This window comes from Bombina bombina, chromosome 11 (genome assembly GCF_027579735.1).
Source record: "Bombina bombina isolate aBomBom1 chromosome 11, aBomBom1.pri, whole genome shotgun sequence".
Lineage (NCBI taxonomy): Eukaryota > Metazoa > Chordata > Amphibia > Anura > Bombinatoridae > Bombina > Bombina bombina.
Window position 1 is genome coordinate 150,620,149 of NC_069509.1, and position 27,937 is coordinate 150,648,085.

The window sequence follows — 27,937 nt, forward strand, 5'->3', positions numbered from 1 at the left end:
AATATCTTTCTTTTTTACATAGAAATGTTCAGGAGATATTTTCTAGTCAGCTTTTTACAGCTATGCTTCATCACTTTTCGAGTGTTTAAACATTTGGGTATTATGGCCCTTTAATCATTAATATTTCCCACATATATATGTATCACCTTTTAAAATACTGCATTGTATATACATATTTGTTCCTAATCTGCCATTTTTAACCATTTTGTTAAATACTTATTCTCTTATATAAAAAACAGTGAATATTTTTAATTAGATTTTTCATTGCAAGCCAGTCAGCCTTAGCATGACTATAGCATTATGCCGAAATGAGTAAGCCTGCCAGCCCAGAGGTGTGCTTGCCTCTCTTTGTTATTTGACCACCTGTTTTTATGACACAAGCCTAAATAAATAAATATATTAAATATATTAAATATAAATATAAATAAATATATAAAATATATTAAAACAATGTTTTAATATAATTCGCTAACGCTCTCCTTTTTCTACTTGGGACTGTTTTGCTGCCTGTATGAGTGTCTAGCCCCCTGCCATGTCCCTGTCACACACAGTGTTAAAACTCCTGGAGTGGAGGAGAGCACACTGCTTACTTTGCTAATTATACTTGCTACGTCCCCTTGGAGTTTCTTGGCTACAGCACTTTGCATATATCCACTGTGACCGATCAAAACATTGCTGCGTTACAAGTTACTATTCGTGATGAATTACTATGGTGACTTCTGATTGGAGGAAGTCTGTGAGAGACAACACAGTCGTCAGCCGTGCTGGTTTCTTGGGCACGCCCCCCTGTGAGCAGATCAGGTTTCCATGGGGTAGACGGTGCTCGCACTCGGGAACGGAGACGCCTTGGATACAGATTCAGCAGAGATATACCAGATATCCACGAGTGAAGTATACGAACAGCTGTTTGGTGAAACCGTAAGTGATCAGTCTCAGTGTAAAGGTGGTGAGACATCTGTGTATATACATCTATATGCTGTGAGCTATGTACAACACATATACTTAAGTTTATCTGATGGATTCTACTGCCAAGGGTGTGATATATTCTTTCATGGCATCAGCTGTGGCCAAGTGAATGAATGAATAAATTAATATATTTTCTCCAATTTTGGATGATACAACGTATTGCTCCGGACAGCTTTAATTGCTTGCTTGTTATAGCCTTGATTATGTGTGCATCTCCTTCCACCCAGTGGGATAGCACTGGGAGGAGCCATGCTTCCCAAGAGTTGGTACCCTATTTATATATTTACTTAAGTGAACACTCTCCCTACTTTCTTGGTTATATTTTTTATGTATTTACAGACATATTCATATTTTTATGTCGGGGTTTGTGCTAATGAGAATATGTCATGGTGTTTGGTTGTTTTTTTCAATTTTTTTTGCTCCATTTACTTATATGGGGGAATGTGAAAACACAATCTCGATTTTCAATTTTCGACTTTAAGCGCAACTTTGGTTACCACTAGAGAAAAAAAAGTTTATGAACAACTTGTAATACCAACGAAATCAAACTAGCGCAAAAAAGATGCTAGCAGAGTTTTCGCTCTAGCGAAAGTGTAAAATACTGCTCCACTTGTAATCTAACCCTTACTATTTATAATATAAATTAAGTAATCTATAGTATACAATAATGTTAATGTAATTTGTACCATAGTCCAGCCTATCTAAAAATCTCTATTAAGTTGCCTATAATTTAAGGGTTTGGGCCACTATATTTTGTGCAATGGAATGCTAAGTGGAATAGTTCTTCTAAATGAATGCTGTGCTAAATAATACCAAACAAGCTTTTTAGTCTTGGGTTCATCATGTTTTCATGGTAAAAATAACTTGTTTTGTGTTTACCACACTGATAAAGCCACAATAGAAAATACACTCTTTATAAATACATTAATATTTTTATATTAGTGAATCAAGCTTTGTTTGAAGACAAATCATAGTTCACAAGTTATACATAGTTCCAGTTGTTAGAAAGGCATTATACTATTTGTTAAAAAGACATTTTTTAGATCATTTTTACTTTTAAGCAAATTTCATTATTTTACTATGAGTTTAACCTATTCAAAAGGGTTAAATATTTGGTCAAATTTAGATACGTAGGTTGCTATAATAATATACCCATAACATGAACAAAAAAATCTAAATTCCAAGATCCTGCTATATTTGACCATATAGAGATCGTTTGGAAATGAGAGGGACACAACCTTTAAATAGGGCATGGCTAGGGCCAGAGAGGAGATAAGCAAGAGAGTTTTATACAGTGGCAGACACTGTACATTATTAGGTTGACAGAGAGGAGCTGGATGATTTGAGTCTTGTTTTAGAGGTTGGTTAGTTATATGAAGGGGGGCAGTATGTCAAAGTAGCTTCGCTGTGGGGAGTGAGAGAGTCCAGGTCCGATACAGTGTGTTCCTTGTCCCATGATGTTCTCCCACTTATCTGCTGCTACGTCCTAACAGTGCACACAAGTGCATGCAGAAATAGCACTCTGACAGGCCTGCCAAGTATTGGGCCTGTCATAGTGTGCAGTGGGGGTATGTAGGGTCGCACCCCACCAGCAGGGCCGTCATGACCCGATACTGGACGGCAGCCTGGCTGTTGAGAAACCAGAGTATACAGTATACTCTTTCTTGTTTTTAAGTTATTCAGGGGCTTGCCAATGGAATAATTCAGCCCGCATTGTAAAGGTCATTGGCACATTTCCTTGTAGCACTCAGGATATACTCCCAATTGATTACTTTCTCTCTAATCCTGAGGGGCAATGTTTCTATTGAGTTGTTGTATGCATAGGGAGGAAAGTCCAATATCATTGGAGCAAAATAGTATACTCACATGACACTGAGGGCACTTCAAAAGACATTTCCTAGAAACCACAAGCTGTTCCATTCAATGTGCAAATGGATTAAGTTAATTTCATATACATCATTAATTTATATGCAATATCTCCTAGAGGCACTAATGACTCATATTTGACATAAATATTCCATCTTTGATAGGTATGAAGTAGTCAAACTCACACAAGGATGATCTTAGATAAGTGACTCTGGGATTTATGTGTATTATTCATGTGTGATATTTTTGTGAGCCTGTGATGTTGTTTGGGTAAGTTAAACATTTGGTGTTGGTCACTTCATAAACAATAACAAATGAACAGTATTGCATAGATTGGGGTAGTATTACTATGAAGGGTTAAATTGTATTCACATGTATATGCAAGCGTAGTTACTAAGTAAGAAAACGTATTTACAAAAGCATAGTTATTGCACAGTATTTAAGATTTTAGTTGATTATTTTAGATAAACCATAGATAAATACTTTATACATTTTATTCAATATGACCATCCTAATTATACATCTCTCAAATGTTCATAACATACATATCATCTTAATGAAATCTCAATTAACATATACCAATAATAATCATATTAATTTCCATTATCTTCAATAGTTTAAAAACCTCAATGCATTTTTTTCATTTAACATCCCTAAAATGCAACTTTTTGCAAATAGTAAACTATAAACTCTCCTATGCCATATTGCAAACTGCTACACCTTGTTGCGTTCAATTTCTTAATAACTTCCAGCCTTACGTTAGTGGGTAGCAGATTCAGAAGAAACTTGAGGAAGCATGTTTTTTTACAGAAAGTGTGGTGGATTCATGGAATAAACTTCCAATATAGGTGGTAAACACAGAAACTGCAAAATAATTAAACAATGCCTGGGACCTGCATAAGGCTTTCCTAAGAAAACAGTAACGTAATATGGGTAGACTATCTTCATTATTTACTGTGCTCTGTTGAGGAACAGTAAACAACTTGATATTTTAATATAAAATGTTTAGTTATGTGTAGGAAAACAACTTTGAAAAATACCTTCATTGTTTACTTTGCCCACTTTTCATGCAATTTAGCTCTGATATCGTTCATTTTCTGCAGATGTATCAAGGCTAACCCAGCTACATATATTTCACTAATTGGCATAAGCAAAAAACAACTGCAAAATAATGCACTTTATACTAACATTGTGGTTAGTCTTGTCAGCTGCATACTCAAGCCTGGATTGGCTCCTCTAATTGAGGCAACTGATTGGTGGAGTTTGGCTATTAAAAATAACTGCAGCAACCAACATTTTTGTTTTAAAAATGTTTAGACTTGGCTGATATGCTATTTTATAGCAAGACAACAGAAATGTCTTGGAATTACAAGGTGTTTAGTGTCCCTTTAAATATGGTCTTCTAAGACATTTAATAAAAATGCACTCTGATTAAATTTAATACAGCACTAGTTAAGTATGTAATTTAAAAATACAACCCCAATTCCGAAAAAGTCGGGACAGTATGGAAAATGCAGCTAAAACACAAAAAGAGTCATTTGAAAATTCAATTCACCCTGTACTATATAAAAAACACATTATTAACACATTATTTGATGTTTTACTTTTTGAATTTAATGTATTTTTTAAAATATGCACTCATTTTAAATCTGATGACTGCAACACGTTCCAAAAAATTTGGGACAGGGGCAATTTAGCACTAATAGGGATGTGACAAGTTAAAATAAGAAGGTGATGTAAAACAGGTGAGGCAATTGTGTAATCATAGTATATAAGGAGCCTCCAAAAAAGTTCTAGTCCTTCAAGAGCCAGGATGGGTCGAGGCTCGCCAATCTGCGAATAATCCAACATTTTGAGAACAACATTCCCCTCCAAAAAACGGTAGTATTTTGGGCATTTCACCTTCTATAGTGCACAATATAATTAAAAGGTCAAATCTCAGTGCATAAAGGGCAAGGCCGTAAAAACCACTGCGTTTGATCTCTGATCCCTGAGACGTCACTGTCTCAAAAACCATCATGAGTCTGAGTGTAATGGATATCCTGATATGGGCTCTGAAATACTTTGGGAAACCTTTGTTAGTGAACAAAATGAGCCGCTGCATCCACAGATGCAAGTTAAGGCTTTGTTATGCAAATCAGAAGTCATACATCAACAATGTCCAGAAGCGCAGCCAACTTCTCTGGGCTCGGTCTCATCTGAGATGGACAGTAGCACAGTGGAATCATGTTTTGTGTACCAACAAGTCAACATTTCAAATTGTTTTTGGGGAAAAACAGCAGACGTGTTCTCTGGGCCAAAGGGATAAAGGACCATCCAAACTGTTATTAGTGACAGGTCCAAAAGCCAGTATCTGTCATGGTATGGGGTGTGTCAGTGCCCATGGCATGGGTAACTTGCACATCTGTCAGGGCACCATTAATGCAGAAAGATATGTATACATTTTGGAGCAACATATGCTGCCATCCAGATGTAGTCTTTTCCAGGGACGTCTCTGCTATTACCAGCAGGACAATGACAAACCATATCGTGCCCGGATTACAAGCACATGGTTGTGTAAGCAGAGAGTGCGGGTGCTAGCATGGCCTGCCTGCAGTCCTGACCTGTCTCCGATTGAGAATGTTTGATGCATTATGAAGCGCATAATAAGGCACCGAAGGCCCCATAAGTTGCACAGCTAAAGACATGCAAGGATGAATGGAGGGAAATTTCACTTGCTAAACTTAACCAACTTGTATCTTCAGCGTCAAAATGCCTAATAACTGTTATTACAATGAAAGGTGATGTTACACAGTGGTAAACAGTAGATTGTCCCAACTTTTTTGGAGTGTCTTGCAGTCATCAGATTTGAAATGAGTGTATATTTTAAAAAATACATTAGATTCACAAAGTAAAACATTAAATAATGTGTTTTTAATATAGTACAGGGTGAATTGAAATTTCAAATTTTTGTTTGCTTCTTGGCATTTTTCATACTGTCCCAACTTTTTCAGAATCGGGGTTGTAAATGTCAAAGTATCTGCAATTTATTTAACATATAAGCAATGATTTCATGATAAATATTGGGAAATTCATAATCAAATATATGTTTAAAGGGACATATAATTATTAATATCATTGTTTATTTATGAAGCGCAACATTTTATGCAGCACCATACAAAGGTACATTACAATCATAGGTACAATACAATAACAAACTTTTAATGAGACATTATGTAAGACTATACACTGTACATTACTTCACTTATATTTTCAATCATAAGTAAAACGAAAGGGTTGCCCTGCCCTTAAAGGGACAGTATTCACAAATTTTCATTTAACTGCATGTGATAGACACTTCTATGAAGAAGAATATGCACAGATACTGATATAAAAATCCAGTGTTAGACCATTTAAAAACTTGCCTAGAAGATCACAATTTAGTTCTGTTGATAAGGTTAGGCTGGGATACCCAGTAAAAGGAGCTGAGAACGTAGGGGAAGAAGACACTCCCCAATCCCCCCTCCTCTGCAAATGAAAAGACCCATTACACAAACTATAGTCTGTAGACATCAGTAAACATGTATAACCTTATGGTTTCGTTCAGAGAGTGAAAATCAGCACAATGTTATTTAAAAATAAGCAAAACTATACATTGTTACAAAAACACTGCCAGATGGGCTATATAAATGGATCATCTACAAAACATCTAGTGTACAGTGTCCCTTTAAGCACAATCAGTTGTAGATGCGCTTTTATACAAATCAAGCTACAGTTAGAGAGGCTCTCAAGCCTACAATCTAAGCATATTTCTACAAGAAGAAAATTCTCATATGTAACCATTTAATGTAACCCTTTACACAGGGGTTAAACACATAGTTAAAGTAGACTCAATTAATACTGTGTATGGATTGGAAGCTCTGTATGTATAATGCCTCTGATTGGCTCAGCAGCTATGTCCAGCTCCAGACCAGTGCACTGCTATTGCAGAGTGGGGGTTAAACACATAGTTAAAGGGACATGAAGCCCAAAATGTTGTCATTCCTGATTCAGGTAGAGCATACAATTTAAAAAAACTTTCTAACTTAGTCCGATTATCAAAAAACATTTTTGTATCCTTTGTTGAAAAGCAGGGACTTAAGCTCAAGAGCGTACACGTGTTCAGAGCACTATATGGCAGAAGAACAGCACTCAGGGCAAGATTTATCACCACCGCTTTTCTCATATATTTCTGCCTAAAACTGCACACATAAAGCAATGCCCCTATTTATCATTCAAAAATGTGCATACAATTGGGCAAGTTAGACTGTAAAATTTTCCTGCTCTGTTCCCATTCTCCTTAGCATACAGGGTTAAATTAGATTGTTTTAGTCCTTTTTCTTATAGCACTCCTCATTAATTTGTTACTTGTTACAAATTAATAATTTATTTTCTTCTATAGCGGACTGAAAGTTCTCCGGAAAATGTGTGCAATAAAGTTCTAAATAACTACTGTGGAGAACAGCTTTAGAAATCTATTCTATACCAGTTGTAGAAGCAATACTAGAAAAAAGGGCTCTATAAGACGCAAAAATAAAATATATCGAAGCGCAATAACAATGTATATATATATATATATATTGTAGCTCAAAAATAATATATAAAAGGGCACAGAAATAATATATAAAAAGAAGTGCAAAATAATGAAAACAGATGTATTTTCTTCCATGACTGTTTTTTGAAGAGGGACGTTAAGCCACTAGTGGGCAGGCCCGGACGGGCCGTAGTGCATACAGGGCAATTACCTGTTGGGCCGGGATCTTATGTGGGCCCTGCTGCTATATAGAGGTCCTGCCCTCTCTTTCTATGGGTAACAATAGGAAAGCAGTTATAGTCTAAAGACTGCTGCTCCCTAACTTGTCCGCCTGCTCTGAGGTCGCGGACAGAAATCAACCCGATCAGATACGATCAGGTTGATTGACACCCCCTGCTAGCGGCCAATTGGCTGCAAATCTGCAGGGGGCGGTATTGCACCAGCAGTTCACAAGAACTGCTGGTGCAATGATAAATGCAGACACCGTATGTGCAGAGATGTGCAGCGGACATGATACGCTACTTCGTATCATGTCCACTTGCACATTGTTAAATATGCCCCCTGGTCTATTATGGCTACCTAGCTGACAAAGGTCTAACTGATGTGGGCTGCTCTGCCTTTATATGTCTGGGCCTATTTTTGGTCCCAGTCCAGTCCTGCTAGTGGGGCTACATAAATATTGTTACTGGTTCATATACCACTTACATGGAGAATAGTTACTTATTTTCATTGATAAAGAAGGCGCAGATACTAATCTGACTGGAGAAATTTATCTTAATATCTCCTCAGCTTGCTCACGGAGAAGCACAAAAAACAACTTTTTTTTTTAAATAAATTTGAGTGCACAGATGCGCTGAGGGATTAAAGGCTTACCACTCGTTATCAGCAGAGAGGGAATAATAAATTATATATATATATATATATATATATATATATATATATAACCTTAACTCCTAAATAACTTAAAACTGTAATAATAAATAAAGACGCAACAACTTCTTTATGGGAAATGTTTAACCGTCACAGGTTAAAATTGTATTAAACATTAATAAGCATAACTATAAAACCGACAAGTAGGCTAAGATGGCAGCAAGCAAGAGCTAACTAACCCAGCGCTACTGGAGGTCAGCGGCCCAAAATGGAAACTGCAGCAGAAACTGCTCAAAGGAGATGCTACTAAGGGGTTGCTGAGATTACGTGACCCACCCACGAGGGGAAGGAGGGGCACCTCATGTGCACCTGAGGCTATCCGCCCCTCCCATCTTAAGATTGGTCATCACTCCCCCCGTTCACCCTCTCCACGTAACATGGCCGCTATCTCTCGCCACAAGATAGCATCTCAGATGATACTCTTGTCGCCACCATAAAAACCATGACCTGACTTACAGGAAGGGTACAAGAGACCTTCGAATATCTTTAATAAATATATCTAAGGCCACATTTTGTAAATGAACCCTTTCTCTCCTGTAATATTCTGACTTGTCAGCCATTAAGGCATTGTGTCTGACCACAAAACCTCCCTGCTATGTAACGGTCCTGCTTATGGTGGAATTAATCTTTTTCCTTACACTGTACGCTGCACTGTGGGATGACATGTGCCTTCATTCTAGCCTTGGGATGACATTAGACCAGCCCAGAATGACATTGAGAATACGAGTCCTTATCAAGCTATCTGCCTGCATAATTTTTATAAGCTGCAGAACATGGAGGGCACCTAAATCATTACCCCCTAAATGCAAGATTACAATGTGAGGTTTACCCCAACGTAGCAGGGCCTCGGATAAAAGGGAGGAGAGTCTAGGCCAACACATCCCCCTCTCACCTAACCACCTAACTGAAGCTTTGGCAGGGGAAAACCCCAGGTTTTGACCCCCAGGAAGGGACAGACAATGGATTGAAGCCCAATGCACATATGAGTGCCCTACGATCCATATCTGCCTATCGCCTTGGGGTACTCCTGAAAAAACAAACAACGTTAGTAACTGTAACCAGGCATCAAAACAACATTTTAAATGATTGGGCAAACATAACCTTTGTATTTGGTAGAGCAGCACCTGCCTAAGCGATTGATTAAGTCTATTGAAGCCCCTGATATCCGCATTGGTCGCTGTGCCTATGCGAAAGGAGTGCTGGGCAATTTTGGAAATATCTAGACCAGCCTGGGAAGCCGCTCGGGCAAAGACCCTACAGAACTGATAAAGGGATAACGATGTACCATTCTCGTGTACGAAGAAAGAGCCTGAAACCTTAGGGCGAATTCCTAAAAACTGGTTAACTAAGAGAACAGGGCAACAACAGCCTTGCATCTTAGGAATGGTCAGCCAAAGACCTTTACCTTGTTGGTCTGTTTTAGACCGGGGAGGAAAAGCAATAATTACTCTGGAGAGGCTTTAACATGCAGGAGCTGGACACCTTTGTTGGTATGCTACTTGGACGGGGACACCAGCTCAACTATACAGAGAGCCGCGGAATATGCCAGTACAAAAGCTGTGTGAAACAAAAGAAGTTCATATGGAGAAGAGCATGCAGCTTCTAAAGCATTAACCAACTTCTTCAAGCAGTCATAGGTGATAGGCTCCCTTACATCTTTCTGCTGTGGTTGAGAACAACCCCAGCCCTTTACCACTTGACAAACAAAGAAAGAATTAGTAGGATCGGGTAGGGAAAGTGTGTGGTAGAAAAAGGTCAGAGCCACTAGGCAAGAATAAATGGCACCTTGACGTGCCCCATCATTCCACAAACTCACCAGTCAATCATATAAGGTGACTTGCGATGCCTCAGCCGCTTCCACCTTCCTGTCCCGACAAAATATGTCCCATTCCTTCCACAACTTAACGTAAGAGTGCCAAGTGGATGGAGCTAGTGAGGCACATACTAAAGGGAGCAGGGATATCCAGGTTTTAGAAGCTGCCAAAGGAAACCGGGACAGGGTAAGCCCACTCTAGAAGCAGGGGGCGCAAGGTGCTTAAATGTCGCCCAATAAAACCTCGATAGAGCGTCAGCAATTACATTATTCACACCAGGGACATGCTGAGACTGAAACTAACTGTTCTAGACAGCGTAACACCAAGTGCCGTAACAAGCAAACCACTGCAGCCGATGTGGCCGACAAGCCATTGACAGCATGCACGACACTTAGTATATCTGTCCAGAAGACAACCTGTTTGCAAACTGCTTACCCCAGAGCTCAATGGCCAGGACTATAGGAAAATGTTCAAGGAGCGTGAGATTGCGAGTTAACCCTCTAATAGTCCAATCCGCAGGCCAAGGGCCTGCACTCCAAGCCCCCTGAAAGTATGCGCCATAACCCCAGGACCCTGCAGTGTCCGTAAAAACTTGATACGTATAAAGGAGATACAATAAAGTTTTCAAATGGAGAATGGGGAAAGGGGCCAATCATGTGTCCCAGGGTCAATTATTTTGCTAACTTTTCTTTGACTATATGAGGGTATTGGTACACTGAATGCAGGTTAGGGTGTTTAGATGAACCTCTGATTCGTGAAGATACAGGGATCAGAAAACCATGCAAAATACTGTCTAATATCAAATTAGCAGCCTGGCGATCAGGGTAATGACACAGCCAAGGTTCAAGGGTGTGCACCCTCACCGGAGAGGGTGCCTTTTTGAACAGGAGTGTTTCTGGCCTTGGGCCTTTTATTTGTACTATAATTTTCCTGCAATCACACCCTGGGTGGAGTCCACCACAGAACTTACAAGTATGTCAGAAACCACAGGCACCTCCTTATCACACCTGTTCTTTTGGAATGCCCACCATGAGGCACTTCTACGCTTACCCTTTTGGTTACGAAAGGACTGAGAGGGAGCAGTAGGGAGAACTTTAAGGGCCCAGGCGTTGCCACAGATGAGTGTCTGTGCAGTCAAATGTAAGGACTGGATTACCAGCCATTTTACTCCTAAATTCCGAGTTTTAATCCCTTCAAGCTTTATTAGCAAGCTTTTGATCAGCGCAGAAGACAAACCACGCAAGCAATCAAAAAATAGAGGATCCCTCAAAGAGCCTCAGAAATGTAACAGTAGAAAAAATATATATATAATTGATTGCGCAAATAAATGCTTAAGGTGGAGGACTTAATATCTCTTAAGGTGAATTCTTAAATATAATACCTTTATACGGCAAAATAGTAGACCTTTGTGATGATTTATTAAATATAGAACTCTTATACGGCAAAGTGGTTCAGTAATAGACCTTTAGAATAGTCTGGTCAAATCAAATAATAATTTAATACGTCTTCCTATATAGGTAAAAATATTACAATTTAATTACAATTTATCCATAAATACAGCTGTTAAAAAAAATCAGATACAAATAGAACAATAAAAGAACAGTATAAAAACAATTGATACAATCATTACAACAATATTGCACAGAATTAACACAATACATAAAATTGCTCAATTATATTCTGAGCTTTATCCTGATAAAATGTTCGTATGCAAAAGGGCTCCCAATCCGGAGGCTCTTTATTGAACTGAAGATACCACAACCCGGTTCTGTTAATGGGAAAGAGGACCTCCTTAGTGTATTATCAACAGCAGTACAAAATAAGAGTATATCCGTACTCATATATGGGATAATAATGTCCGGCACGATAACCGTCCTGTGGCTGAAGTAATTCACCAAGGAATATAACAACTACTGACCTGATAGCTGGTTTAGGAGCAGACTCGTTGGCGGTAAGTTTGTCTTAAGGTCTGATCGTTAAATACAAATACAGACCTAAGATTTAGGCTTGCTTCAGCCGTTACCAAGCCAAGAGCGAGCTGATGACAGCAGGTGTGCTTCAATACGGAAGCAGAGCGATACTGAGCAAGGCGTTTTAAATTTATTTTTCAAGTTCAGAGTCCCTCTTCAGTGAACGCCTTATAAGCATTATTTGTTTAAAGGGATACTCAATGTTTAAAGGGACATAGTATGCAAATGTCTCCTATACCTATGAATTATATTTTTTAAAATTTGTTATAAAGATCAAATGCTGACTAAATGAATGTGCTTTCCCAATTGTTATCCTTTAAAACAATCATATTCCTGTTTTGTGTGTATGCTATCAATGTCATATGTTCCCTTCCACATATCATATTTACATAGTATTATATTCTATTAAAAAAAACAATTATCTAAACAATCCATCTTATAATAGAAACATATTTAAAAACATATTGCAAATTCTACATTCAATAACATATTAAAAATCTGCATTCAATAGCATATTAAAAATCTATGTGACAAATCTATATTAGAAGACATATTTAAAAACAAAATATTATTAATGCTAAAGGAAATTACAATAAGGGAAAATTACTAAAATGGGTTTAGGGATATAATTAAAGAGTCTAGGTCTATATAAAAAATAAGGTATCTGTACCAACTATATTAGTTAATAATTTGGAGTATTTTATTTAATTTTATTTTATAAAAAATGGGGTATCTATACCAACTCTATTAATTCACAATTCGGGGTATTTGATTTTATTTTATTTTATTTACTATTGAAGTAACCGCTAACATCCTACAAAGAACCATATTACATACCTATGTCACAGAATGAATTTTAAAATATATTTAAAGTTAAATTAAGAGTCCAAAAAACACCCTAAATCAAAATCCAGATTTAGACCTTTAGGTGATAATGTATTTAACTCGAAAATCCATTTAGCCTCTCTTTTTAATAATTCCTTTCTAATGTTAGTTCCCCTCCAATTTGGTTTGACTTTATCTATTATTGTATAAATAAATTCCTTAAGTTCCCTTTGTTGCACATTTTAAAATGTTTAGGTATGGGTAGATCTAAATTTCTCTCTAGATTCATATTTTCTATTGAATTTAGATGTTCACAAATTCTATCTTTTACAGGCCTTTCTCACTCTCCAATGTACTGTTTGCCACACGGACATTCTATTAGATAGACAATAATGTAGTCTGAGCATCTATATATATAATTTATTTTAAACTCTTTGCCTCTTACATTAGAGCAAAAGGATTTCTTTTTGGAAGCGTATTTACAAGATTTACACTTTAGACATGGGTAAAACCCTAAAAGTTCCTTTCGCCATAAGGTTTTCGCTTTATTGAACATGCCCTTATTATTTTTACCAATATCTGTTGGGGCCAAAATAGTTTTTAAATTCTTGCATTTCCTATATACAATTTGCGGGTGATTGGGAAGGTGTGGTTCTAGCACTTCATCTGATTTCAAAATATATCAATGTCTTTTAAAGATCTTTTCTAACTCATATTTATTTTGGTTGTATTGTGTAATAAAAGAGACAAAAATTTCACTTTTGTCATTCATGGATAATTTATAATTCTTGGGTATAAGTAGCCTTTCCCTATCTAACTCTAATGCCTCACATTTTGCTTTCTCAACCAACTCTACATCATAGCCTCTTTCAATAAATTTATCTTCCAATACTTTTGACTAAGCCTTGTAATTGCTAATTTCATTACAATTCTGAAACGCATACATTAATATTTTTGGTATATTTAATTTCCATTTGTCTAAATGGCAACTAGTGGCATGTACAGTATATAGCTGTTGGCATCTACCTGCTTAAAATAGGGTTTTGTGCATATCTTAACTTCCTTTATAAATATCTCTAAGTCTAAAAAATGAGCCATTTCAATACTAACCCCATAAGTGAATTTTAGATTTTGAATGTTATTATTCATTCTTGAAAAAAAAACCAAGATAATTCCTCACTAGTACCCTTCCAGATGATCAAGATATCATCTATATACCTCTTATAAAGGACCAGATTTGCCCCAAGATCTACTGAGTCCAGGAAGATATACTCCCATAGACCCATAAACAAATTTGCATAACGTGGGGCAAATCTGGTCCCCATAGCCGTTCCACACTCTTGTACATAAAATGTATTTTCAAAGCTAAAATAGTTGTGGGTAAGGATATATCTAATACTATCTAATATAAAGGTTTTTTGTTCAACCCTCAAAGAATTATCCTTTTGTAGATAAAAGTTCACTGTCTCTATATCATCACTATGCCTTATGCTAGTATATAGTGAGGAGACATCGCAAGTGGCTATTAAAAAATCATTTTGCCATTCTAGGGAATTTAGGATATGTAATACATCAGTATAATTTTTAAGATGTGATGGAAGCTCTTTCCCATAATCTTATAGACTGAGTTAACTGAGTGACTACTGGTGTTACTGAGGGCGGAACAGGGGCTGACTGCTTATAGGCTCCTGACTGAAACTCGTGCCACATTTTTATACAATACTAAACATACGTTTTTGTCCCTTGCCCCTTAACCCTAAAGAAGTGTCACTATCTGAGTCAGAGTCAGACAGTGAGGAATCATATGAGTCTGTTCTATCATGTGAAAAAGTGTGTGACTCACCAGTAGCCGTAGAAGAGGGTTCCTGCCTTGCTAACTCCAAAGCCGTCCAAACTGGAGAATCGTCTGGTACCTGGGAAGTATGAGCCGCAGGGGAAGACATCTGGGCTGAAGTGCTAGGTGCTGCAGACAGGTGCTGTAGCCATGACTGGGAAGGATTCCTCTGGCTGAATAACACCCTGCAATAAAGAAAACAATTTGCGAGCACTGCGAACACGGAAAATGGGAGGATTTGCAGTTCCTGATATAGAATGACCAGATTGACTAGCAACATGCCCTGTGTGGGATTCATTAGCTGAATTTGATGTACTATTCAGCATTAATTGTGGTATGCTCAATAATGCATGGTTGTGCTTATTAATATGCAGTGTAGGCATACTGCTTATAGTTTCCCTATTTGCAGGTCTATCTGCAGGCACACTCACACTGCTATGTACTGTCAAAGCATTGCTCATGCACACCTCAGAAACAGCATTATTAATATCTTTTGAACCAGTATGATTATTTGCATGCGCCGAAGGAATTACATTCACACTTATAGTATTGGCCGCCACATTTAATTCCCCTCCACTCGCATCCATACCCGTGTTAGGGTTTATAAAACCTGATATGCCTGACTTTTCCTGAGTAATAGTATTAATCTAGTGAGTGTGAGCTCTATAAACTGCCTTTTTTGCAATAGAATATGCTCCCCTTGATACTTGAATACCGCCCCTATATGCTCCCCTTAATGCATGAATACCACCGCTATTTGGTGTCCTCCCTCGTGACCTCCAGGAAACTGTTTTGCGGCCTATCTGACCCCTCTGGTTAGCTCCGCCCAACTTACTGGCCCTCCTCTAACAGATATGGTTTGAGAATGCTGCCGAACGTGCCCCAGAGACTGCTGACTAACCTCCCCTAACTGAGCAAATCCTACCACCTCCGGTGTCCTCTTTTGGTGCTCACCTCTCTCAAGCTCCTGAGTACCCGACAGGGTGGCACCGTGACCGCACTGAAAATGAGTAGCGATGAAGTCATGGGAAGGGGTGGGATGCGTGACGTCTACTTCCAGTGACGCGAATGGGCCAACCGGAATGGAGGAAGACAGAGGAGCCAAAGGAGAAGATATTGCAGCCGCAATGGAAGCTAAGAATGAAGAAACGGCAGATGCGGCCGACGGAGGGATGGCAGAGAATAAGGAGATGCCAGAAGACACAGGTAAGAGGTTGGAAGGGGGTAAAGGAGGCCTTAAACCCACACTCTGGTCACCATGAGGCCTAGAAGGCCCTGGACCACCAATGTCATTGTTAGTTATGGATGGATTGACAGCAGACACTGTAGGTTGGACCGGAGACTCTGGAAGAATGCCAATTAAATTTATATCACTATGTACAGCCACACAGCTACTCTCATTGATAGGTGGGGGATGTATTGTAGCCACTTTTGCATGAGGAGCACTATGAGTTGACTGCCTATGTGTGTACTGTGTAGGTGGAATTGTATCCTCCCTATCCTTGTTAACTTCAAGATTACTTATCTGCTTATCCTGTTTTTTTCTTGAAGGTGATGCAAACTGCAGCTCCTGGAACCGTACTGGAGGCAGGACAAATCTTCTGGAACGATGCTGGATGGGATGAGGCCTAGGAACTTAAATGCAAAGACAAAAAACAAAAAACGTCTCTGCTTCAGGATCCAAGGAGAAAGAGGGACAGGAAGCTACATGCAACTCTTTCTAAGGTAAGACAGTGGCTCCTCCCTACACTTGAAACAATGTTGCACTAGCTTCTCCACCCAGTCCTCTTCTCCTATCTCATTCCTTCTAGCCTTAACCCTTAGGTTGCTACAGTCCCATGCTGGTCCTTTCGCTGTCTTTCTCTAAAGACGAGCTGAGGAGAACCTATAGGAGAATTACCCAGAGAATTCTCCTCGCGCTTGATAAATCTTGCTGTAGATGGCAACACTATGTCTTGACATCTAGTGCTCCAGACGCCTACCTAGTTACCTCTTCAACACAGAATATCATGGTAACAAAGAAAGAAGCAAATTGGAAACTTTTTTAAAAAAATGTATACTCTGGGGCCGATTTATCAAAGTCTGGCGGACATGATTCACTGTAGCGTATCATGTCCGCCAGAGATCGCTGAATGAACTGCTTGTGCAATGCCACTCCCTAGCAGGGGGTGTCAATCAACCCGAATGTACACGATCGGGCGGATTGATGTCTTAAGACCACTGCTTCATAACTGCTGTTTCCGGCGAGCCTGAAGGCTCGCTCGGAAACAGGAGCATCAGGGGCCATTCGGCCCTTGATAAATTGGCCCCTATGTCTGAATCACAAAATAATTTGCTTAAGTTTTATATGAATTTAACAGCAGGCAATTGTGCAATAAACAAAGGCTTTAATACATGGGAGTATTTTATTATTGCAGCAGTTTAACCTTTTAATATATTTACATATGTCTGTTATTTTGAATAATATTAAAGGTATCATCCATTATTTAAAAATATATATATATATTTATAACATGTTTTTAAATTAAATCTGCATGTTAAAAATTGCAATAAATCTATGTAAACTGTCCTTCAAGATTATGCTTTGTAAAGTTATCATACTAAAGTACATGAATATACATGTTGATTGACAAAGCACTGTATAAATAAATACAAATTAAATCAATGCTTCATTATGTTATATCATAATTTGTAAAGTATAATGCACAATTCATATTAATATTATGCGGTCCATATGTTTGTTAACATAAAATGCATACATTTGATACGCTTGTAAAACACTTGTACTATGAGAGTTAAAAAATATATATTGTTTTTTTTATATTTAAAATGAAAGTCTATGATTACATGTAACTTGGTTATTTTGCCTGTGATTTATTTTGTATTATATGTAAGTTATTTATATATTAAAGGTACACTTCTCTCTAATCATGGGTGCTGCCATTTTGGAATCTAGGTTACACTGCAGGTATATGAAGGAGATTTACTGCACATGTGCAAACAGGTCAACACTGGAATGCAGTAAAAATTAGATATCAACATGGCGGCATCCATGACTAGAGAGAGGCATGGAATAACCTCAATACTGTGAGTTAAGTGTTTATTATCCCTTTAATTGAAACATATAAGATGACTGACTGACTAGACTACTTAAACTGATATATGGTTAGATTATGAGTGGCACGTTAACAGTTGCAAGTGAGCAAAAAGAAGTTCTTTGGCCGCGCCAGAAGTAGCGTGCGTATTATAGGTTGAAAGTAAATGAGTTCGCTTAAGCACAATTGAATTCAAAGCGTGTCAGGATTTCGTGACTTCAGAGCTCTGGTTAACTGTTACGCAAGGCTAAAAAGTGTAAAAAAAAATCTTAAAAAATACATTTTAAAGTACAGTTACACTCATAATAACACTCTTGCAAAAATTGTTTTTTTTTTAAAAATATTGCATTGAAAAATTATAAGGGCTCAAAGATATGAGGTCTCAGGTGTTAGAAAAAAAGAGTGCAAAGAGCTTTGACATAGAGATATATACATATATACCTCTAAATATGTATGTATGTACAGTATGTATGTATATATATATATATGTACAACCCCAATTCTGAAAAAATTGGGACAGTATGGAAAATGCAAAAAAATAAACAAAAAGTTAAATTCACTCTGTACTATATTGAAAACACATTCATCTAGATTACGAGTTTTGCGTTATGAGTGAAAAAGCATCGTTATGCTTCATAACAATGCTTTTTCCCTAATGCCGCTATTACAAGTCTTGTCAGAATAGCTGTACCGTACACCTTTTTGGCCGTCACGCAACGTCAGTACCGCACTTTAAAAAAAGTCCTTTTTCAATGGGACTCCCATAGCGCCGGTATTACGAGTTTTGCTGTGAGGCCAAAAAGTGAGTGGTACAGCCTAAAATGACAATATCTGTACCGCCATCTAAAGTCAGCAGTTACAAAGCTGTAGCATAAAACTCATAACTAAACTGTAAAGAAGTACACTAACATCCATAAAATACCTATTAACCTCTAAGCAGAGGCCCTCCCGCATCGCAAACACTATAATAAATTTATTAACCCCTAATCTGCCGCTCCGGACATTGCTGCCACTTAGAAAATGTATTAACCCCTATTCCGCCGCTCCCCGACATTGTTGCCACTATAATAAACCTATTAACCCCTAAACCGCTGCTCTCCCATCACAAGCACTATTTAAAGATTATTAACCCCTAATCTGCCGTCCGCCCACACCGCCTCAATAATAAACCTATTAACCACTAAACTGCAAGCCCCCCACCACGAAATATACTAAAGTAAACTATTAACCCCTAAACCTCTGGCCTCCCACATCACTACATAAATATATTAACCCCTAAACCTAACCCTAACGTAACCCTAAGCCTAAGTCTAACCCTAACACCCCCTAACTGAAATATAATTAAAATAAATCTAAATGAATCTTACAATTATTACCTAAATAACCTATTTAAAACTAAATACATACTTACCTATAAAATAAAACCTAAGCTAGCTACAAAATAACTAATAGTTACATTGTAGCTAGTTTAGGTTTAATTTTTATTTCACACGTAAGTTTGTATTTATTTTAACTAGGTAGACTAGTTAGTAAATAGTTATTAACTATTTACTAACTACCTAGCTAAAATAAATACAAATTTACCTGTAAAATAAAACCTAACCTGCCTTACACTAAAACCTAACATTACAATCAAATAAAATAAATTAAATTAATAAAATACAATTATCTACATTACAAAAAAAAAAAATAAACACTAAATTACACAAAATGAAAAACAAAATTATCAAAAATAAAAACCAATTACTCATAATCTAATAGCCCTATCAAAATAAAAAAGCCCCACAAAATAAAAAAACCCCTAGCCTACACTAAACTACCAATAGCCCTTAAAAGGGCCTTTTGCGGGACATTGCCCTAAAGAAATCAGCTCTTTTACCTGTAACAAAAAATACAAACAACCCCACAACAGTAAAACCTACCACCCACGCAACCAAACCCCCAAATAAAATTCTATCTAAATAAATTTAAGCTAACCATTGCCCTGAAAAGGGCATTTGGATGGGCATTGCCCTTAAAAGGGCATTTAGCTCTTTTACATTGCCCAAACCCTAAGCTAAAAATAAAACCCACCCAATAAACCATTAAAAAAACCTAACACTAACCCCCGACGATCCACTTACAGTTTTCGAAGATCGTATATCCATCCTCATGCAGGCGGCAGAAGTCTTCATCCAATCCCTCAGACATCACTGTCTCAAAAAATGTCATAATTCTGTAATGGATATCCTGACATAGACTTGGAAATACTTTGGTAAACCTTTGTCAGTCAACACCATTTGCTGCTGCATCCACAGATTTAAGTTAAGGCTTTACTATGCAAAGCAGAAGTCATACATCAACATTGTCCAGGAGCGCCACCGACTACTCTAGGTTCGGTCTCATCTGAGATGGACATTAGCACAGTGGAATTTTGTTTTGTGGTCCGACGAATAAATATTTTAAATAGTTTTGGAAACAGCCATCATGTTCTCCGGGCCAAAGAGGAAAAGGACCATCCAAGCTGTTATCAGTGTAAGGTCCAAAAGCCAGCATCTGTCATGGCATTGGGGTGCATCAGTGCCCATGGCATGGGTAACTTCACATCTGTGAGGGCACCATTAATGCAGAAAGATGTGTATACATTTTGGAGCAACATATGCTGCCATCCAAACTTCATCTTTTCCAGGGACGTCCGTGCATTTTCCAGCAGGACAATGCCAAGCCCGGATTACAAGCTCATGGTTACGTAAGCAGAGAGTGTGGGTGCTAGTATGGCCTGCCTGCAGTCCTGACCTGTCTCTGATTGAGAATGTGTGGCACATTATGAAGTGCAAAATAAGCCAATGAAGGCCCAGTACAGTTGCACAGCACAGCTCAAGACATGCATAACGGATGAATGGGTGATAGTTCTGCTTGCTAAATGTAACCAACTGGGGACTTCATATGCACTTAATAAGTGTTATTAAAAGAAAAGGTGATGTTACACAGTGGTAAACAGTTGACTGCCCCAACTTTTGTGGAATGTGTTGCAGTTATCAGATTTGAAATGAGGGTATATTTTCAAAAATACATTAAATTCACAATTGGTCTAATTGTGGCCATGGTTCCAGTAATCCATGCCCTTAGTCTGCTTGTCTTCAGCAAACTGTTTGTGGGCTTTCTTGTACATAATCTTTAGAAGATGCTTCCTTCTGGGACGACAGCCATTCAGACCAATTTGATGAAGTGTGTGGCGTATGGTCTGAGCACTGACAGGCTGACCCCCCACCCCTTCAACCTCTGCAGCAATGCTGGCAGCACTTATACATCTATTTCCTAAAGACAACCTCTGGATATGAAAATGAGCATGTGCACTCAACTTCTTTGGTTGACCATGGTGAGGCCTGTTCTGAGTGGAACCTGTCCTGTGAAACCACTGTATGGTCTTGCCCACCATGCTGCAGCTCAGTTTCAGGGTCTTGGCAATCTTCTTATAGCCTAGGCCATTCTTATGTAGAGAAACAATTCTTTTTTTCAGATCCTCAGAGAGTTCTTTGCCATGAGGTGCCATGTTGAACTTCCAGTGACCAATATGAAAGAGTGTGAGAGTGATAACACAAAATTTAACACACCTGCTCTCCATTCACACCTGAGACCTTGTAACACTAACGAGTCACATGACACCTCGGAGGGAAAATATTTAATTTGATTGGGCCCAATTTGGACATTTCCACTTAGGGGTGTACTCACTTTTGTTGCCAATGGTTTAGACATGAATGGCTGTGTGTTGAGTTATTTTGAGGGGACAGCAAATTTGTACTGTTATACTCACTAGGTTACATTGTAGCAAAGTGTAATTTCTTCAGTGTTGTCACATGAAAAGATATAATAAAATATTTACAAAAATGTGAGGGGTGTACTCACTTTTCTGAGATACTGTATATATATATATATATATAAATAGATCAATTCTACACACCATAGAAGTAATGAATGAGGTGTTGAAAGGCAAAAAATTGGTTTGGAGGAATTTTTCTGAACAAATATTCATGGAAATTAGTTTCCCAAAAATATTTGTAGCCCATGCTATTCTTAATTTATTTTTGTTTTTTTAAATAAAAAAAATACTGAATATTCGTTAAACATTAACATTCATCGTTAAACAAATGTAAATGTTTTGAAGCTACAGATGAAAAAGTAGACATGTAGCTTTATACTTATGTTTAATGCGCTTGAGAGCAGCACTAACCCACTCCTCTTCTTCATAGAACCGCAACCACGCTAACAAGAGGCTTAGCACGGCGGCCCCAGAGCCTGAGCTAAAGGACTTTCTCCTTAGTGCCGGCACTTGGAGCCACTGTGCTAAGCCTTCAAATAGCACAGCCAGGGATCTATGCAGAAGAGAAGTGGGTTAATGCGTCTATCCAGCACGCTAGAGGTAAGTACTTTAACCATTAAATAAAGCCAATGAATAATGAAAATGTCATCATTATTTATTTGTTTTATTTAAATTTTCGGGTGAATTAATTTGGATATTCATTTCATGGAAACAAAACTAATACACATGCTTAAATAAAAAAATAAAAAAACACATAGGGGCCTATCTATCAAGCTCTGTATGGAGCTTGACGCCCCATGTTTCTGGCGAGTCTTCAGACTCGCTAGAAACAGCAGTTATGAAGCAGCGGTCACAAAGACCGCTGCTCCATAACCCTGTCCACCTGCTCTGAGCAGGCGGACAGGAATCGCCAGAAATCAACCCGATCAAGTACGATCGGGTTGATTGACACCCCCTGCTGGCGGCTGATTGGCCGCGAGTCTGCAGGGGGCAGCGTTGCACCAGCAGCTCACAAGAGCTGCTGGTGCAATGCTGAATATGGAGAGCGTATTGCTTTCTTCATTCAGCAATGTCTTGCGGACCTGATCCGCACTGTCGGATCAGGTCCACAAGACATTTGATAAATAGGCCCCATAGAATGCAATTCATGCCAAGTATATTCTGATCAACATGATATTTAACATTATGATTCTACATAGATTATAAAAAAGTAATATATGGAACCAAACATAAAGTGATGGTTGTCATAATATAGATACTATATACTATAACACACTACTATGTGCATTCTCTTGTTGATTTGGTTGGATATATAACCTTGTATAGCTTAAGACGCTCATTGAAAACACACCTATTCAGAGAGGTTAACCATCTTTCCTACACAAAATAATTCTTAAACTGCCCTTACTCAATGCTGCAACTACAATCCACATGACAAGCTACCCCAAACCTTAGGTCTCTGAACCTTAAACCTGTAGACTGTAAGCTCTCCAGAGCAGGGACCTCTCCCTCCTGTACTAGATTGTTTAGTCTGTAATTTTTTTGTATTTTATTACAAATCCTTTTCATTGTATACCGCATCTCTGTACCCAGTGCTACGGAATTTTGTTGTGTTATACAAATAAATGATAATAATAATAATAATAATATACATTTTTTTATCCAATTTGAACCGATGAGCCTGGAAGGAACTGCAGACTTGGAAGTGCGACATCTCATTCAGAGCTCTTGAACTGTGGAATAACCTCCCGGAAAGCACCAAATACTGCAGCAATATGAGATCCTTGAAAAGAAAAACCTCTCTATCTTTGTAAACAAATCAATCTTGTGAAGACTGTAAATTATAAAAAGACCTACCTTGTGTCTGTGAATAGCTATGTGAAATGTATCTATTTATACAATATGCAATGTTTTGATGGCATATCCTGGGACACACTTCAAAACGAGAGAAATCTCAATGTATTTTTTTCCTCAATAAACATTTTATAAATAAATAGTCTGGAAGCAAGTGCTCTACTGAATTTTAGCTAACTTTTGCAAGTTTCAAATGCTACCTCTTCCTTTGCTACAAAATGTCCTTTGGTTAAATAACATTAACCAAATTGAATAGCCCTACTCCAGGGCTGTGGGTTATGGTTCAATGTCATGATCTGATGTTTAGTAGCTTTATTTATTTATTTATTTATTTATTTATTTATTCCTATCTAAACTCTTTAAAAAAAGGGGCTCTCCTTTTGAGTTTCATTTGACAGGAGGGAAGCTGGAAAGGCTGTTAGAAACATACATTTGCAGAAAAAAACATATAAATATATTAATACTGGTATGGTATGGATGCTTGGCAAACCCAGATATACATTCTCTTACAATTATGTGATGAATTTATTTAAATGAATTAAAAAAAATTGTAAAGCATAATAAATTAGTGTTTGCGCGGAAGAAAGTCTAATGTACTTATTATGTTGTACGTGTTTTAAACTTACCAGGTGTTCTGTTCATAAATGTAGCATACATGTTTATTCCATTGACCAAAGACACTTTCGTTGTACAGTTCTTCAATTTTTCTTTAGGATCATTTAAGAAAACTTCTATTTGAGAACCACTACCAGTTTTATTAGCTAGCTCAAATACAAGACCCATTTTACACTTACCAGCCATTCTACATTTATAAAATATGTTTTTCGTATTTCCAGTGGGCTGTTTCTTTGAGCTAACACTACATATATACTATCCCTAACATGTTTTTGCACTGATCACTCTCTTCTCAGATGCTGAACATAAAATATTAGTGCTAATAACACCCTGTATTAAGAATATATTTTTGTCATGGTTAAATCTGGGTCCCAGTGTTTGTTAGGAAGATTTTATGGGGGTGTACTTGAATCCTTCATAAGTTCTGTCTCCACATCTTCCCCTGAAACTATCTTGGTTGTTATGTTTCAATATTTTAGCACCTTTTTTGTGTTTATCCTTTCTTTTTTCTTGCTGCCTCTGTATTCTTTTTCTTTTCTTCATAGTCCCTCCTGCCTGTCTTCCTCTCTCAGTAACGGTCCTCACACTTTTTTATCTTTGTGCTATCATATGAATCAATCATATTTTTCTTTCTCTAATTCCATCACTCACTCTCTCTATCTTCATGTATTTCACTCTCTCTGACACTTCCGCGTTCGTTCTCCCTGTATCTCTCTCTTTCTCTCACTTTATTTCCTTCCCTCTCTCCCATTTTCTCCTTCTTTGTTTCTCCCTCCCTTCACTGCCTATTTTCCAATTATAACTTATTTTTTAGTTCTTCCCCTTAATTACCCTCTCACATTGTTTGTATATGTGAGATGTGTTCGATTCAAAAGGACTCCTATTTTTACATTTGCATCCTTATCCCCCCCCCCCCCCCCAATAAATGTATGCAGCTAAAATTGGTATTGTCCACATAGGTTTGCTGGCTTGTTAAAAGTTCTTTAAATGAATGCATAAATAATGCAAACAAAAATGTAAAGAAGATAAATATAACGCATTCAACAATTTGGATGTTTGCTTAATCCTTAACAACTAAATGCCAGCAATCCAGAATAATAGTGTACATAATTTGAGTAAGTTTTCAAATTGATTCAGAGGGTATTTATATAGATTGGAAGCTAGAACTAACCAGAGCATGCATGCATTGATTTTGCAAGCTAATTTAAACAAATTGGAATATGGGCCCTTATTTGTTACTAAATTCAAACACACTCAAAGTCTATCTATCTATTTAGTATATTTGTAGATCATTGTCACCCAGTATCAATCACTTAGACTTAATGTTTATAGATCATAACCATCCAGTATCTATCACTTAGACCTATAGTGTTCTAAAAATCCATGTTTTTTTTACATTTCACTATTTTTGTAAATGTATAGTATTTATCTCTATTCTCCTTTGAGCCTTAGTGCATATTATTTATAGTCATTGTTTGCATTAAGGAGAACTTTTTATATTTTTTTTCAATAAACTGTAAAAGCTTTTCTGAAAAAAAATGTTATATTGTACTAACATATGGAATTATTTACAATGCTTAGTGTATTCCATTTTATCCCTTTATTTATTATTTCTTGTTACCATTTTAAAGCACTGAATACGAATATTATATTTTTTTAAAGCGCATACACACCAACACAAATGCATACACATATAAGGAGAGATAGGCAAACATTGCCCATACACACACAATGAAACTTCAGCCCCTCTCTGGGGTTCTACTCAGACAATTACATCTCAGACAATAGAAACTATGGTATGCACATGGAAAACTTCAAAGTCATTAATCCAATGTACCAGCCAGAAGCCCTTCAGTACGTGAATGGATGTTCAGCTTAGCAAATTGTGTACCACAACTGGTTATGACAATTATATTTTATGCTTAAAGCATTTTAGCCATAAACTGCAATGCTCATGATCAAGTACGTTGATAAATTAACATTCCTGTGCCTCTGAGGAAGCATATGAGGAAGTGAAGTAATTCATGAAAAATTTAAGACCACTCTCCCTTACATTATAATGCTATTTCCAGTCATTGGTCTTTAATGACTGTTGGCGTGAACTGCTACTTGAGCTGTTTTATTATCACAAGACTTACCTTAGGAAGCTCTGCTCCCGGCTTGCTTAGCTCCGCCCACTCAGATTGACCCCCCCCCCCCAAAACAAGCACATTAAATACAAGTAGTATAATTTAGTTATACTGATTGCTTAAAGTGATAGTAGAGTCAAAATGAATAATGATTCAGATAGAGCATGTAATATTTAAATTCACCATCAAAATAAAAAGCACCTAACTAAAATAAACCCTAATCTACCCATTGCACCCAAAGGGGCATTTGTATGGGCATTGCCCTTAAAAGGGCAATCAGCTCTTTTACTGCCCATATAAATAAAAAAAGCCCTAATCTAAAAAAAAAACACCCCCCAAAAAAAAAAATTACGCTAACCCTGAAATAGGTACTCCCCATTATTGAAGTCCAGTGTTCCATCTTTTTCCAGTCTGCGAAAAGTCTTCATCCAGGCGGATCCATCTTCTTCCATTGTGGGACCATCTTCTTGCCGGAGGTGCAATTCGGTCTTCTGAGGATGAGAGTTGCTTATATCCTATTGGCTGTTCAAATCAGCAAATAGGATTTAAGCAGCTCTCATCCTATTAGCTGATTTGACATTTTGAGCCAATAGGAATGCATTGCATTCAATCTTCAGTGTGCAGCGGACGATCGCATGAAGAGGACCCTCCACGCCACTTATGACTGCTGCCAAGGACCACCGCTCCCTTTTCCGCGCCTCAGAAGATGGATCCACTTGGATGAAGACTTTTCGCCTCCTGGAAGAAGATGGATCACCGAACTTCAGTAATGGTGAGTACCTATTTCGCAGAGTTAGTTGTAGTTTTTTTTTTTTGGGGGGGGGGTTCAGATTAGGGCTTTTTTATTTTTATGGGCAGTAAAAGAGCTGATTGCCCTTTTAAGGGCAATGCCCATACAAATGCCCCTTTAGTAGCAATGGGTAGATTAGGGTTTATTTTAGTTAGGTGATTCTTATTTTGGGGGGGTTGGGTGGGTGGCGGTGGTAATTTTAGGGGGGACTTTGTATTTATTTTTTAAAGAGTTTATATCTTTAGGGCAATGCCATACAAAAGGCCCTTTTAAAGGCTATTGGTAGTTTATTGTTAGATTAGATTTTTATTTTTATTGTGGGGTGTTTTTTTGTTTTTAAAGGGGTATTAGATTAGTAATAATTTTTTTATTTTGGATAATTTCTTTGTTATTTTCTGTAATTTTAGCATTTTTTATTTCTGTAATCTTAGCTATTTTTTATTTTTCTGTAATGTTAGTTTTTTTATTTTATGTAATTTAAATTTTTATTATTTTCTGTAATGTTAGTTTTTTTTGTAACTTTAATTTAAAGTTAAGGGGTGTTAGGTTTAGGGATTAATAGGTTTATTTTACTAGTAGAGGTGTGGGGGGACAGTGGTTTAGGGGTTAATAGGTTTATTTTAGTAGTAGAGATGTGAGGGGACAGTGGTTTAGGGGTTAATAGGTTTATTTTAGTAGTAGAGATGTGGGGGGACAGTGGTTTAGGGGTTAATAGGTTTATTTTAGTAGTAGCGATGTGGGGGATGGTGGTTTAGGGGTTAATAGGTTTATTTTAGTAGTAGTGATGTGGGGGACAACGGTTTAGAAGTTAATCATTTTATTTAGTGTTGGCGATGTGGGGGGATGGTGGTTTAGGCGTTATTAGACTAGGGTTTTATGTTAGGGTGTTAGGTTTTTG